The sequence below is a fragment of the Papaver somniferum genome, unplaced genomic scaffold (genome assembly GCF_003573695.1).
Source record: "Papaver somniferum cultivar HN1 unplaced genomic scaffold, ASM357369v1 unplaced-scaffold_119, whole genome shotgun sequence".
NCBI lineage: Eukaryota > Viridiplantae > Streptophyta > Magnoliopsida > Ranunculales > Papaveraceae > Papaver > Papaver somniferum.
In genome coordinates this window covers 2,388,239-2,401,297 of record NW_020620936.1, presented here as the reverse complement: position 1 = coordinate 2,401,297, position 13,059 = coordinate 2,388,239, and the positions used below count along the sequence as shown (strand labels likewise).

Below are 13,059 nucleotides of genomic sequence, written 5' to 3'. Positions count from 1 at the left end.
ATTCTCGAACTTGAACTTTTCAGCCGATACGCATACGGGTATGCATACTAAGTTCCCGAACTTCAACTATTAAACCAGTATTCATACTATGGTTCTCGGACTTTGAATAACTTGCAACAGTTAGCATACAAGTACGCATATTATGCTATATCCATTTAATGTTAGTCATTCTAAACTCCACATTAATTATTGAAACATTCTTGACGGGAATAGCTGTCTCACACAAACTATTAGCTTCAAAGCAATTTTCAAGTAATCAATATATCAATATGAAATATTCTGAGTCTACATCAAATGATTGTCTCAAACAAATCATGCAAGATGTTACCAGGCGATTTTCACATGATCATCTTTTGACTTTCGTCAAGAATAAAGATGAACTTGGTTAAAGCGAAAGCTTACCAACACATATTTCGAGAAATGTGTAAGCGAGTTAAACTCAGCTCGAAATATCAAATGCGTATAATATAAAGTCTATATAGCTATACGACTTTTTTCTCAATAGGAGATAGAATAGAAATAGACTTCTGAGTGATAGATGAGTTCAAGTCTCCACATACCTTTTGTTGACGAAGTTCCACAAGCTCCCCTTAGTAGTTCTTCTTCTTTAATCGATGAACGCCGTGAAGTCTAAAGCTCAACTACACATTCTATCCTAATCCGAGACATAGTTATAAGTAGACTAGAAACTAAGACTTGTAGTTTTGGCAACTAAACTTGACAAACAAGCTTGAGATAGCAGCGCTTGCGAGTTCGACTGAGCAGTGCTCTAACACCACCACTTATCGTCCATGGGGGCCTTAGCTTTTTATTCCAGTTCTCATTACTTTTCACGCAGATGTTTATTAGTTACTCCTAGAAAATATTAATATTCATGGTCTGACATATGAGTCATTTTTCTGATACAATTTACGGAGGTAGTTTATATTATTGAGACCAACACATGCAACATAATATATCAAAAATCACTAGGTACGTAGATGCCTCAATGAGGTTATGATAATACCTGATTTACATTTTGAACTGGGAATTTGTTGAAACGACATTACCTACCCTGTCCATAGACCACCACAGACCATATAATCAGGTTAAACTAGCTAGAGACGTGGATTACCAAAATCAGAACGATTCAAAAGTCACGGGGATCAACGAAAATTACTGGAGTAGACAGCCTAGATCTACTCCAGTCAAGATCTCAACCATTCTCATTCTCATCATCATCATCTTCTTCTTCTTCTCCATTATGTTTCTCGGTTGTAAGTTTCTTCATATACCACAGGTCTTCATCCCATGGAAACCTAATGGAGATTAAGTGGAGACTAAGAAAATTCTTAGTCCCACATTGCTTACTGTAAGGACCCTCAAGCTCGTCAATGCTATTAGACTAGTCAAGAGACGATTTAGCCGCTAATTACTCAATTAGTGTAACTCGAACGTTGGTTATTAGAAATTAATGTAACAACGATTTAGTTACGAAACTAGTACCGATGTATAGATCTCGGAAAGTTACGCGAAATGGACTACTCAAACGTGTCATTCGGATACCGGATGAAGATAATTTATCAAATTTTTTTCGAAGGGTAAAATAGTATTTTTGTATAGTACCCTTATGGCTGCACGTGTTGAAGCGAGTGGATATCTTAGCAATACGGGTCGACCTTATCCCTAGCCGATCAAGAGGATAACTCTCATTCTTTTTTTTCTTCTTCTTCTTCATTTCTCATTCTTCTTCTCTTTCTTTCTTCTCCGCTCTTCTTCTGTAAACGTTTGAGAGGTAAGTTGAGATCCGATTTGAGAGAATCAATTGAGGTTAGTATACATATGCTGAAGGTGATGGTGCTGCTGCGAATTAGGAAGAGAACTATAAGGAATCGAAGATATAAATCAAGGGAAATTCAGTTAGGGTTTTCTAAACTCATTAACTGAATTCGTATGCAATTGATATGGTACTTAGGTTTCTGCTAGAGGAATATGACAAGGGTTGTGGTTGAATTGAAGCTTAGTAGTTGACGCGTTGTAGAATTGAAGAATTGGGGTTTCGAAATGTTGGTTTGAAACTCAATTCGAGAGATTAATCGTAAGATTTGTGTTCGATAGATGGTAGAACAGATCATGGGGTTTATATTGGTGGTGGTACTGGCTCAAGCGGCTGATACAGAACTTGGAGAAAAGGTAATTAGGGTTCTTTAAAATTGAAGATTAAATTGTGTGATTTTGAGTAATTGTTTGAGAAACTAGTGATGGGTAATTTGATTTGAGAGCAAGGAAGAAGAATTAACAACTGATTTCCAATTCAGAGTGAAAAATCGAGGAATTAGGGTTTTGAGATTGATGAGTGCATGTTGAAATTGATAAGTGATTCGGGTTGTTGTTAGATGGAGATTGAGAGGGTTTTTGTTTAATTGAAGCTCTGGTGTTGATTCTTGGTTAAACAGACTTAGGGTTTGAGGCTGGGTTCTGACCATGGAAGGATAGAGTAATTAAAGTTGGATTTGAGTGATTGGTGATGAAGAACCAAAGGGTTGATGTTGATTTGTTGATGCGAAGCTGTTCTTATGAAGAATTGGGTTACTGTTCTTGGTTTGAATTAGAGAAGTCATGAGTTGGGTATTAAGTTAGGGCTCACTGGGGAAATTATGCAGGTGATGAAGATTGGTGAATACTGGTTGAGTGGAACTAATATACTGAATTGAAGTAGAGAAGAATTCAATCCTAAACTGCCTTAGGAAGATGCTAGTTGAGTTCAAGTTAAAGAATAATGAATTTCCTTGGTTTCAATGGAACCATTGGAGGTAATTATTCCCTGAGATGTTTTATCTTAGCTACTCAATTTTATTGAATGAGTTTATGTGCTTGATATTTGAATTAAGAATTAAGATGTATGTGTATAGAACTGGCATTTCAAGTTATGATAATGAACACTAAGATGTGTTTGTGATGGACTGAGTTTAGAGAAATGGAAATTAGATGAATGAATGTGTCGAAGTTGAGAATAGACTTGCAGATGAGTTGGTAAATGCTGGAATTGTAATTGCAGGACTGAAGTTGCAGTTAGTGTTGGCTGAGAGAGTATTGGAGTAGCAGGTGATAAGGAAAGTGAAATGGCAGAACTTGTAGAGAAGAGACGAGTTAATGATGAACTGATGGATTAGTCACAGTTGAGCTTGTGTTTGTTTAGGCTGAGTTGGTTTGTTTGTTTTGGTTGATTTGAAATTGGGAATGAGGGTTAGATGAAGGTGTTGCTTGAATCTGTAAGGGAAAGCTTGGTACTTCTTTTGCAGGTAAGCTTAGATCTCAGTTGTATTGATTTGTACAATTCTGTTAGAATAAACTGTGTTTCGGTCAAATGAATTGAAATAGGTTGGCAGTGAATTTGTAGTTACAATAAAGTGTTTGCCTGTTAATCTGACATACCTTAGATGACTCATTGCCTGAATGAGTTAACTCAGTAAACCCAGATCAACTCGTTGAGTTGACTCATTTGACCATTGACCCTGGACTTGACCATTTGACTGACGTTGACTGTTAGTTGAACCCTTTGACCGTTAGATTGACCCAGTTGGGTCAGGCCTTGTGTAGTGGTCCGGACTAGTGGGTCGTGCCGGATCAGGCCCACGGGCTTGGGCTTAGAGCCAGCAATCTTAATTAGTGTTTGGACCACTTATGGTCTGAATTAGCCTTTGGCTTATTCTACAAAGTTGTAGATATTCATAAGACTTAACTATGGATTATAGAATCAATCTAATTGGATTAGTTAAACCTTTAGATATGCAAGAGATGGATAATAAAGAAGTGTAGAACCATAAATGGGCTTAGAACCATTAGATAGACTTGTATAATTTATGTGTGAGCCATCTTGGCTAGTTTCTTAGACTTCTTGTGTGATTAACAATTAGTCAATATTAACAACGATCGATTCAAATGATGAACCAGTGGATCGTGGATCTCGAGGTAGGCGTGGCTTGTCATCAAAAAAGGTAGGAATTTATATTTAACCCCATTGTGATTATTGTCGTTTCCTTTACAAAAGTTTATGTTTAACAAATTCATGCATTGTATGGTTGTGCTTTCCATGCATTTGTTTAACTTTGAATTACGAAAGTTCTGTTATTTCTTTTAATCTTTCCATTCCTTGGAAAGGAATTGTAATGCCTTGTTTGTCTTTATGAATTGATTGGGAAATGAGAATTTCCATCTGTTGTATATAGGATACTGCTCCTTCATTTATAGCTACATGAATTCGAGATTTTATGCTTAAAAGGTGCGGGACGAGTTCACCATAATAGCTATCTAGGTGCGGGACGAGTCACCATATTATATATTTTTTGGAAGGAGTTAGTTCCATATACATGATTGTTTACCACTGTGAATTGGTTGTGTTTTAGTGCTAGGGAAAACATGAATTGTTTCAAATCATTTTCAATGATTACATGAAAGTTAAATGTTAATTCCTGCGGGGCACCTCTTTTAGGGATGATGTGCTCACCCATTCCCACTTTCAGTTTCAGAGACAGATCAGAGTTGCGCTGCGGAAGCTTCGAGGAGCTGAGTTCGTTAGTTGGTTAACGCTTGCTATGTTTATTATGTTGTATATTCTATTTGTAACCAAATGACTATTGTATATGTATCATTTGAGAGAAGTTCTTATATATATATATTTCTGAGCGGGGCTAGTTTTGGGTTAAGTTTTGTACCAAATTTCTTAATTGAATGTTTAAGTAACTGATTTAAATTTTAGTGCCTCTTATTTAGTTAATCTTTTGGATTAGTCAGCTGCTAGCTTAGGGGGCGCTACACTTATTACCTCCTTATGATCCTAATATATAAGGTGTGGAGCCACTCCACTCATTTCCAATTGGTTTTGAGTTGGAAGCCCACACACTTCTATCATGGTATCAGAGCTAGGCCCTGTGTGCGACATAAGACCCGACCCGGAAGACCTAAAAGGCAGGGCAGCCAAACGGGTGATAGATGCATTTATGTGTCTATTTTGATCTCAATTGGATATATTATTAGTACTCGATTTTGTATTTATTATGGCTTTTTGTGTCTTTGTAGGTGTTTTTGGAGAAATAAGCTTTTGCGGAGAAATAGGCTCAAAAAGTGGCATTTGGACCTCTAGAGAAAATTACTAAAAGCACCCAGAAGGCGTACTACAAGCACCCTGGAAGTATGTTGGAGATATCCCAGAAAAGTTGATAAAGGCACCCGGAGGACACCTGATATTCGGATCCCTTACATGGATAAGGGGCACCCAAATGATAAGGGGTAACCCCAGGGCAACTACTATTCGTACCCCTAGCCCGGATAAGGGGCACTCATCTTCTCAAATTCAAATTCCAAAAATTGACGGGAAAATATTTGTAGCGAGAACAGAGTTTAGGGTTCGAAATTTGGAAGGTGTTTAATGAGATTCAATCACCATAATTGTTTGGGCTGGACTTGAACTGAGTAAACGGGACTAGTATATGCCTCTACTTCGACTAGAACTGGCTAGATATCAGTTTGGAGCAAAAACAGAAAACAAGTTATTCTCGGGATAATTTTTGTTTATTTTTGGAGATTTTCAAGGGATGTTTGTGTTGCGATGTTATTGCTACGGGGGAATGACGTGTTTTGGAAACTAAAAAAAGGAAGCAAATCTCATCATATATCTTCAAACAGAAAAGGAAAATATTTAACAGAAAATGGAATTTAAACCTGCGTAAATTTCAGGAAAGATTTCGGTTGAGATTTTGTAGGAGTTTTAATTGGAATTGAATTGGGAGTAGCCTGTTAACGTGAAGGGAAAAATATCGTTTGGTCTTTTTTTAGGTGGGTCCATGTCAGTTTGGTCCTTTGGGAAAACGCCTTTACTGTTTGGTCCATAATTATTTAAAAACATTAACTGGACAAAAGTACCCTTGCGTTTAATTTCTACTTATTTTTTTGTAGCAGTTCATTCTTCAAAATGAACTCCCGTAAATTCCTACTTATTTTTTCAGAAATCACCTAAAAAAAACAGAGTTCATTCCAGAAATGAACTCTATATAAAAACCTAAAAAAACAGAGTTCATTCCAGAAATGAACTCCATATAAAAACCTAAGAAAAATAGAGTTCATTCCATAAATGAATTCCATATAAAAACCTAGAAAAACAGAGTTCATTCCAGAAATGAACTTTGTATAAAAACCTAAGAAAAACAGAGTTCATTCTAGAAATGAAGTCCAGAGTAGCATCATCTTCATCGTCTTCGTCATCTTCAACAACAGCAGAACTTCATCTTTAACACGAGCAGCAAAATCAAGATCAAGATCTTCAACATCAACAGTAGCTACATAGAAGAAAAAACCAAAAAAAATATCATCATTCTTCATCGTTTTCGTGAGCATCAAAAGAAAAAAGAAAAAAAAATGGAGAGAGAAACTAGATCTGAAAACAGGTGGAGAGAGAAAGTAAATATGAAAATAAGATATTTTCTAGGGTTTTTGTCTATATATGTGGTCCCAAAAGGGTATTTCTGCCACCATACAATGACATTTACATCATCCATGACATCACCCTAGGACCAAACTATAATTTTTAGGACCAAACTATAATTTATATTATCAAATAGGACCAAATAGACAATTGACTAGGTCCACTGGACTAGACTGTCTCTAATATATTATTTGTGGGACTAATTGGTATTTCCTACTAACGTGAAACAGGAAAGGTAGGTGTTTCAGATTCGAGAAAATAGGATGCTTTTTTCGGTTTAGAGTAAAACAGGGAGTTGTATATCTAGGGTTTATTCTTGGAAAATATATGGAAAATATGGAAGTTGCGTGGAGAACTGTTAAATAATATCTTACTTGTATATTTATTTCATTTGAACTGGAGAGAGTTTTGAAAGAAGCAGGGAAGACGTGAAGAAAAAGAGAAAGAAAATCCGAGACCTCCGGAGAAAGTAAAGAGAAGAAAATGAAGGATTTTAATCGAGAAACTTGGACCTGTTGTGTATAAAACGGTTGTTGTGAGTTCACAGAAGGGGGATCGAGAATTTGGGGTGGTTTCTGTGAAGAACGAAACGCTGCAGAGGAGTTTCAGCAGCCACAGGTGAGGAGGAAGAAGAAGAGTTGCAGACAACAGAAAAGATGTGTCGTTCTTAATAACACGAAGAACAGACGCATACAGAAAGTCGTTTATCCTGCTACAATACAATCATTTACTGTAACAATGACTTGCAACACGTATAAACGTTGCAGTTTTCTGTTTTATTACTCTTCTCTCTTTTCACTATTGTAAACACACTTTTGAGCCATGAATAAATATTTTGAGCGTATTTTCACCATGTGGAGCTAAAACCCAACACTGGGATGACGGAGGAAGTCAATTCTCATCACTGTGGTAACTTTATTTAATTCTTTTTATGACTTTTACATTAATATAAATTGAATTATGATTTTAAATTAATTAGTTGTCATTTAGTTTGATGCGTTATGCTTAGCTTTAGTGTTTTGATAACTTATGCTTACCATTTACAACTAATGTTTTATGAAATCTACCTTGGCAAAGATTAAGAGTCAATAGTTATTATTTTTGGAGCTATAATTTTCTAAGAATTAATATTGAAACCATAGAATATGAGTTTGGTGAAATTCTGATTCCCAGTAATCCCTCAATATTGTCATCATCTTTTGTTTTATTCACTAGATTAATTTTATAATTTAAGTCTAAAACCAACTTCACAAGTACGAGAATCAAACCCTTTTCTTACCACTGTAAAAACTACATCAACGGGCAACCATGCAGGGATACACGTTGTAGAGGCCTCAAGAGCCCTACACGTGGAGGGGGAATAATGGAGACTAAGTGGAGACTAAGGAAAGTCTTAGTCACATCTTAGTCCCACATTGCTTACTACCTCCTTATGATTCTAATATATAAGGTGTGGAGCCACTCCACTCATTGCCAATTGGTTTTGAGTTGGAAGCCCACACACTTCTATCATGGTATAGAGTCAGGCCCTGTATGCGACGTAAGACCCGTGTAAGATCCGGAAGACCTAAAAGGCAGGGCATCCAAACGGGCAAACATATATGGATCCACGTTATAGAGGTCTCAAGAGCCCTACACGTGGAGGGGGCATACATCTTAGTCCCACGTTGCTTACTACCTCCTTATGATCCTAATATATAAGGTGTGGAGACACTCCACTCATTGCCAATTGGTTTTGAGTTGGAAGCCCACACACTTCTATCAGGAAAGTCTTAGTCTCCATTAAAACCTTTTCCAATGTGGTATCGCTTCTCTAACTGGGTCTCTCCTCCCAACCTCAGCAATAATGACGCAACATCCAACATCATTTCTGGCTATATTATGAATAAAGGCACATAAATTTTTCATAAGCCGTGATACACCTTTTCCTTCCATGTGAAGGCTGTATAACGAATAAACCCCAAATGGACTAAACAAATCTGGCACTGATGGTATCCTCAACCAAGGCATCCACTCATCCATCATTCGACTACCTACGCAACACGCGTGAGTTAACACTGATACTCCCTTAACTTGAAGCTTAAAAACCTGTTTGGTATTCCAAACACTCAACATGGCAAATTTCTTAGGAAGATTCCCAGATTGAGAATCCCACATGGCAAGCGATTTCTTAGGCAATGCAATATAAGTTCCCAAACTGAGTTTGTTGCATAAAATCACATCTATGTCTTTAGGGGGAAACTCTGCCTCTGAGAAAACTCGACGGCAGATCAACTCGGGGAGTTGAAGAGAGAGTTGGATCACAATGATTCCTGAATTTATGGGCTTTTTATGCCCATGAACTGGTTGGACTAAACGGTTGGTGTAAGAAACTTAACATCGTCGCATTTAAACGTAAAGAGGTTAATAGAGGCCTGATTTGCACAGTCAGTGGCCATGTAGGAGTACTCGACACCATTTTTCTTAAACCACGTTTCTAATGCCGATACCAATTTCGTTCCGAGACCTAGTCGCCTGAAATTCAAAGTATAACTCATATTAGTAATTAAAATTAAGTAGTAATAGTGAGTAGTACATAAACCATATCTTGCATATATAGCAGGTTAACTTTCCAAGATATGAGGGACAAAAATATGCATTTATGAACGATATTTGTTTGTTTTTCTATGTTCCTTACCCCATCAAAAATGGCATTTTCTATAGATATTTGAATAATTGACATGCATGCCATGACATTTATTATAGATGTATGCAGTGAGATTCCACGGTTACAAAAATGGGAAAAATCGTTAGCACGGTACTCTGAACTCCAACGTCTGAAACTGCACCAAATTTAATTAGTGATAAGGCATTGATTACAGAAAAAACAGCAGCATTTGAGACCCGCCTCAACTAACCCTATCTTAGCATTGATTTATTTTGAAAGTTCTACCGTCTCAAGTCTCTCAACACATATAAATCGGCGATGCTATTCCACTCCTTCTTTTCCACCTTCCTATTCACATCCCTACAATCTAAACTCAATATTCAGGAAACGAGTTAACCCTATCTATCCATGAATGTGAATCTAAATTTATATGTGTGGTTTAGATAGCAGGGAGGTGAATAGGGAGATGAAAAAGAGGAAATTAAATAACATTTCTGCATATAAATGGTTAAAGCCTAGCAAAAGTAAAACAATAAAAAGAACAAACAAACACAGTTACACAAATATGCTAATAATGATTTTATCACATTAAAGAATAGCATAAAACCTTCAAAGTAAGTAGAAATATAATTACATAATGTGACGTGTAGGGATAGATAGAGACTTGTAACATGGAGAAACCCTGAGACCGAGAATGTAAGCAGCCTTAACATATATGGGAAAATCATCACCGGCTGCTCTTTCTTGACACATTCTTAATATACCCTCTTACAACCCCGACTATCTTGGTTGTATCACCTTCTTTATACTCTGCAACCTGATCATCATAAAACAAATGTTATGACCTTTGTACAAGCAAGTACTGAAATATGGACACACTTAATAATCACAGGGCAGACTTGCAGCAAGTACTTATGAAATTTATCCTTGTTGATTGGTATGTAGTTCACTTTGGCTATTCAGCCTGTTGATTTTTTGGATTCATTTGTATATTTCATGCTCGACCACATATGATATACCTTTTTTTTTCCTCTTTTTCCCTATATAGTTTCTGTTGCCGTCCCCGAGCAAACAAAGTGAACAATAAGCAGTGCATACATATCAGCATGATACATGCAGGAGAGTTTCGAACTCGGCAAACCGGGTCACTCATAAGATAAGTTAAAAGAGAAGGTTTTTCGCTGGAGCCAAATTCACATTGTCTCTCTAATTCTTCAACTGCTTCTTTGTCTTTTTTTTCATTGTAATCTCTCACTACTATTTTTTTCATGCTTTCAGGTACAAAAGAAGGTGATAGATAGCTAGATAGTAGGGATGGTTATCTAAGCTAAGCTTAAGTACTCAACTCAATCCTCAGTGAAATTTCCTCTATTCCGTCTTTATATATATAGTATGTAAGGATAGAGTTGTTGACCTGGTATTCTTGAAAGAAAATAGTTTATAGAAAAGAAATGGATGATATTTATCGAGCCATGCAATCCTTTAACTTTGAAAATTGAATGATGTAATTAAACCTAATAAAAGCAGATTATAAGCCTTTTAGACTATGAAATATTTCAAAAAGAAATTGACAGTTTAACAATGCAACTTTGCTAGACACACCGATACGGTGCGCACCAAGGGGATCTGACGGTCCCAAATGTTGCGTGCTTAGCATCTGGAGGGGGTGGGAAGACGTGGGCCCCACCCCCTCTCATACGTTGCAGCCTCAGTGACATTTCCTTCGGTGTGCGAATCATTTTCCATAATACATTTGTTTATTATATGAAGATGGCGCTGGTGATAGCATCTAGTCTTATAGTATTAGTTTATTGGAGGGCATTATAATTGGTGGGTAATTATACAACTTCTTGTTTTAATTAAAGAAGCTTTCTTGATTAGTTAAAAGGTATGATATATTACGATGGGTTGGACAAAATGCCCATTAAACAGTTGAAGATTTATTGTTCAAGTAGATCAAATTAATAAACAAATTAAACAAAAATGATAAGGTTATATTGAGAATATATCAGTGCTAGCCAGCCATATTGGCAGATCGGATTCAAGGTGGCATATGGATATCATAACACAAATGTCTAGCTAGCTTCACGAAGAGATTGTTTAAGGATCCTGTCTGACACATTTTCTTTGCTCAACGCATCAAGTTTGTAACTACTGGAGATCTAGTAGTACACCCAAGTAATAAAATGTACAAAATCAAAGATATGATAAGAGAACAAGATTGAATTCTTCCTTTTGGGTTGCAGACGAAATATAAATTATTTTATAAATAAGTTATGATGATAATAAACAAGTATGGAAACTTACAGGAACCCTAACTTACTTTCTCTCAACATGACCTCTCTGAATATAAAATCCAACCCCTTTTACAATGAACCAAGGTCTCTATTTATAAGAAAAACTAAGTAGTGGAGTACAACTCATTTTACTTCGTCGGAACTCACACAATTCACGTGAACTTGCTTTATACTTCGCCCAAGCCATTTTCAATAAAGTTATTCCCTTCTTTTCATCGATAACTTCGGTAGCCTGTCGGAACAACTGTCTTATTTCTTTCTCAGCAATTCATGTACTTAGCAAACTATCTTCTCGTCCAAGTAATCTTATTTCGCCAAAATGGTTCCTCAAGTATAACTCACAGATGTTTATCCAAGATGGAGTCTTACTTCGCAGATCTAATATTTGTAAAGGTAATTCTGACAACTGAATTGACTTATCACTGACACTTATTCTCGGGGTTTGGTAAAAGATCTTCTTTTTAGATTTACTTCGCGTAATTCGTGCAACCTCGTTCGACCACGTGGCGAGTAGGATTTCCGTACCTACATTTTGCCTTTTCTCTTCTCATTCGCAGGTACCAAGGATGGAAGAGAATCTTCTAACGATTCGTATCCGCCACGTCTCCTGAAATCTCGCTTCCATGTCACCCACATCTTCCCGTAACCGCTTATAGCCGGTTCCGCTTCTTCCATCGCTACGCTGACCTACTATTTCCGGTAAGTAATTTCCTTAGTATTAATACTCCAGTTCTCTATTTTTCTTATTATTTATATTCTTCATCTTCTTCCCTGTTGTTGTTGATGTTGTTCTTCAATTTTTCTTCCTCCTAAAAGGATTCCATATCCGACATTATCTAAAACTCTTGAAGATTTTCAAGTGGAATTTGAGAAGAAGGGTTTAACCCTAACTCCAGCGATCGATTCTTCAGTTACTCCCCCTGTTACTACGACTAAGTTCATGGAGCTGAACTATAGATGGATTTAATCTGAAACTTGGACTTCTAAAAGAATGATCATCACTTTAGGTCAATTGAAAGAAGGTCTTTTCTTTCCTATGTATGATCCATCCAATCCTTTTTTTTATGAGATACTGACCAAACTCCAACGAGGTGTTTGGAAACGCAATTCGTATTGCAAATGAATTCGTGTTGCGTTCGAAGGGAGGTCCTTCTCAAATTTCGTTAGTCGCGAAGGAATTTGATCCTAAAGATTACAACATCGATTCCTTCATATTGAATTACACCAATAAAACCCTGTCTACGAGGAAATATCAAGAGTAGGGTATTAAGCTTACTCGAAAACCTATGGATGACCCCTTTAAAGCTCTTATTCAAGACGTTGAGCCTTTTGGTAATGCGAGGAATGATCGTCTTCATTTTTCTAATGACGAAGATTGGATGATGTTCCCCTTGATTGCTGAAGGTCCTTTGATCTGGGGGTTGGAGAAAATGGTAAAGCTCGTACTGGTCCTCTTTCTGAGCATATTCATCTCGTAGCTTATGAACCCTGGAGGTTCCGATGGTCTGAGATACCAACTGGGGTAAGTCTTGTTCTCTTCCTAAATCGCCTGCTTCTCATCTGTGATAGTTTTAACTCTATGTTCTTCGTTATAGTATCCCCCTAATCCTCTTGGTTTGCTGAAAGATCGCTCGAAGAAGAAATCTACTACTGAG

The 13,059-nt window shown here is 36.9% G+C and overlaps 1 long non-coding RNA gene and 1 pseudogene across 1 annotated transcript; one reads left to right on the top strand and one right to left on the bottom strand.

Moving 5' to 3' along the window:
- Positions 1–1,195: 1,195 nt before the first annotated feature.
- LOC113330801 lies at positions 1,196–12,079 on the bottom strand (annotated as a pseudogene).
- LOC113330852 lies at positions 1,692–4,555 on the top strand. Its single transcript, XR_003350534.1, has 3 exons — positions 1,692–3,281; positions 3,934–3,977; positions 4,503–4,555. It is a non-coding gene; the product is annotated as an uncharacterized LOC113330852 (long non-coding RNA).
- Positions 12,080–13,059: the final 980 nt, after the last annotated feature.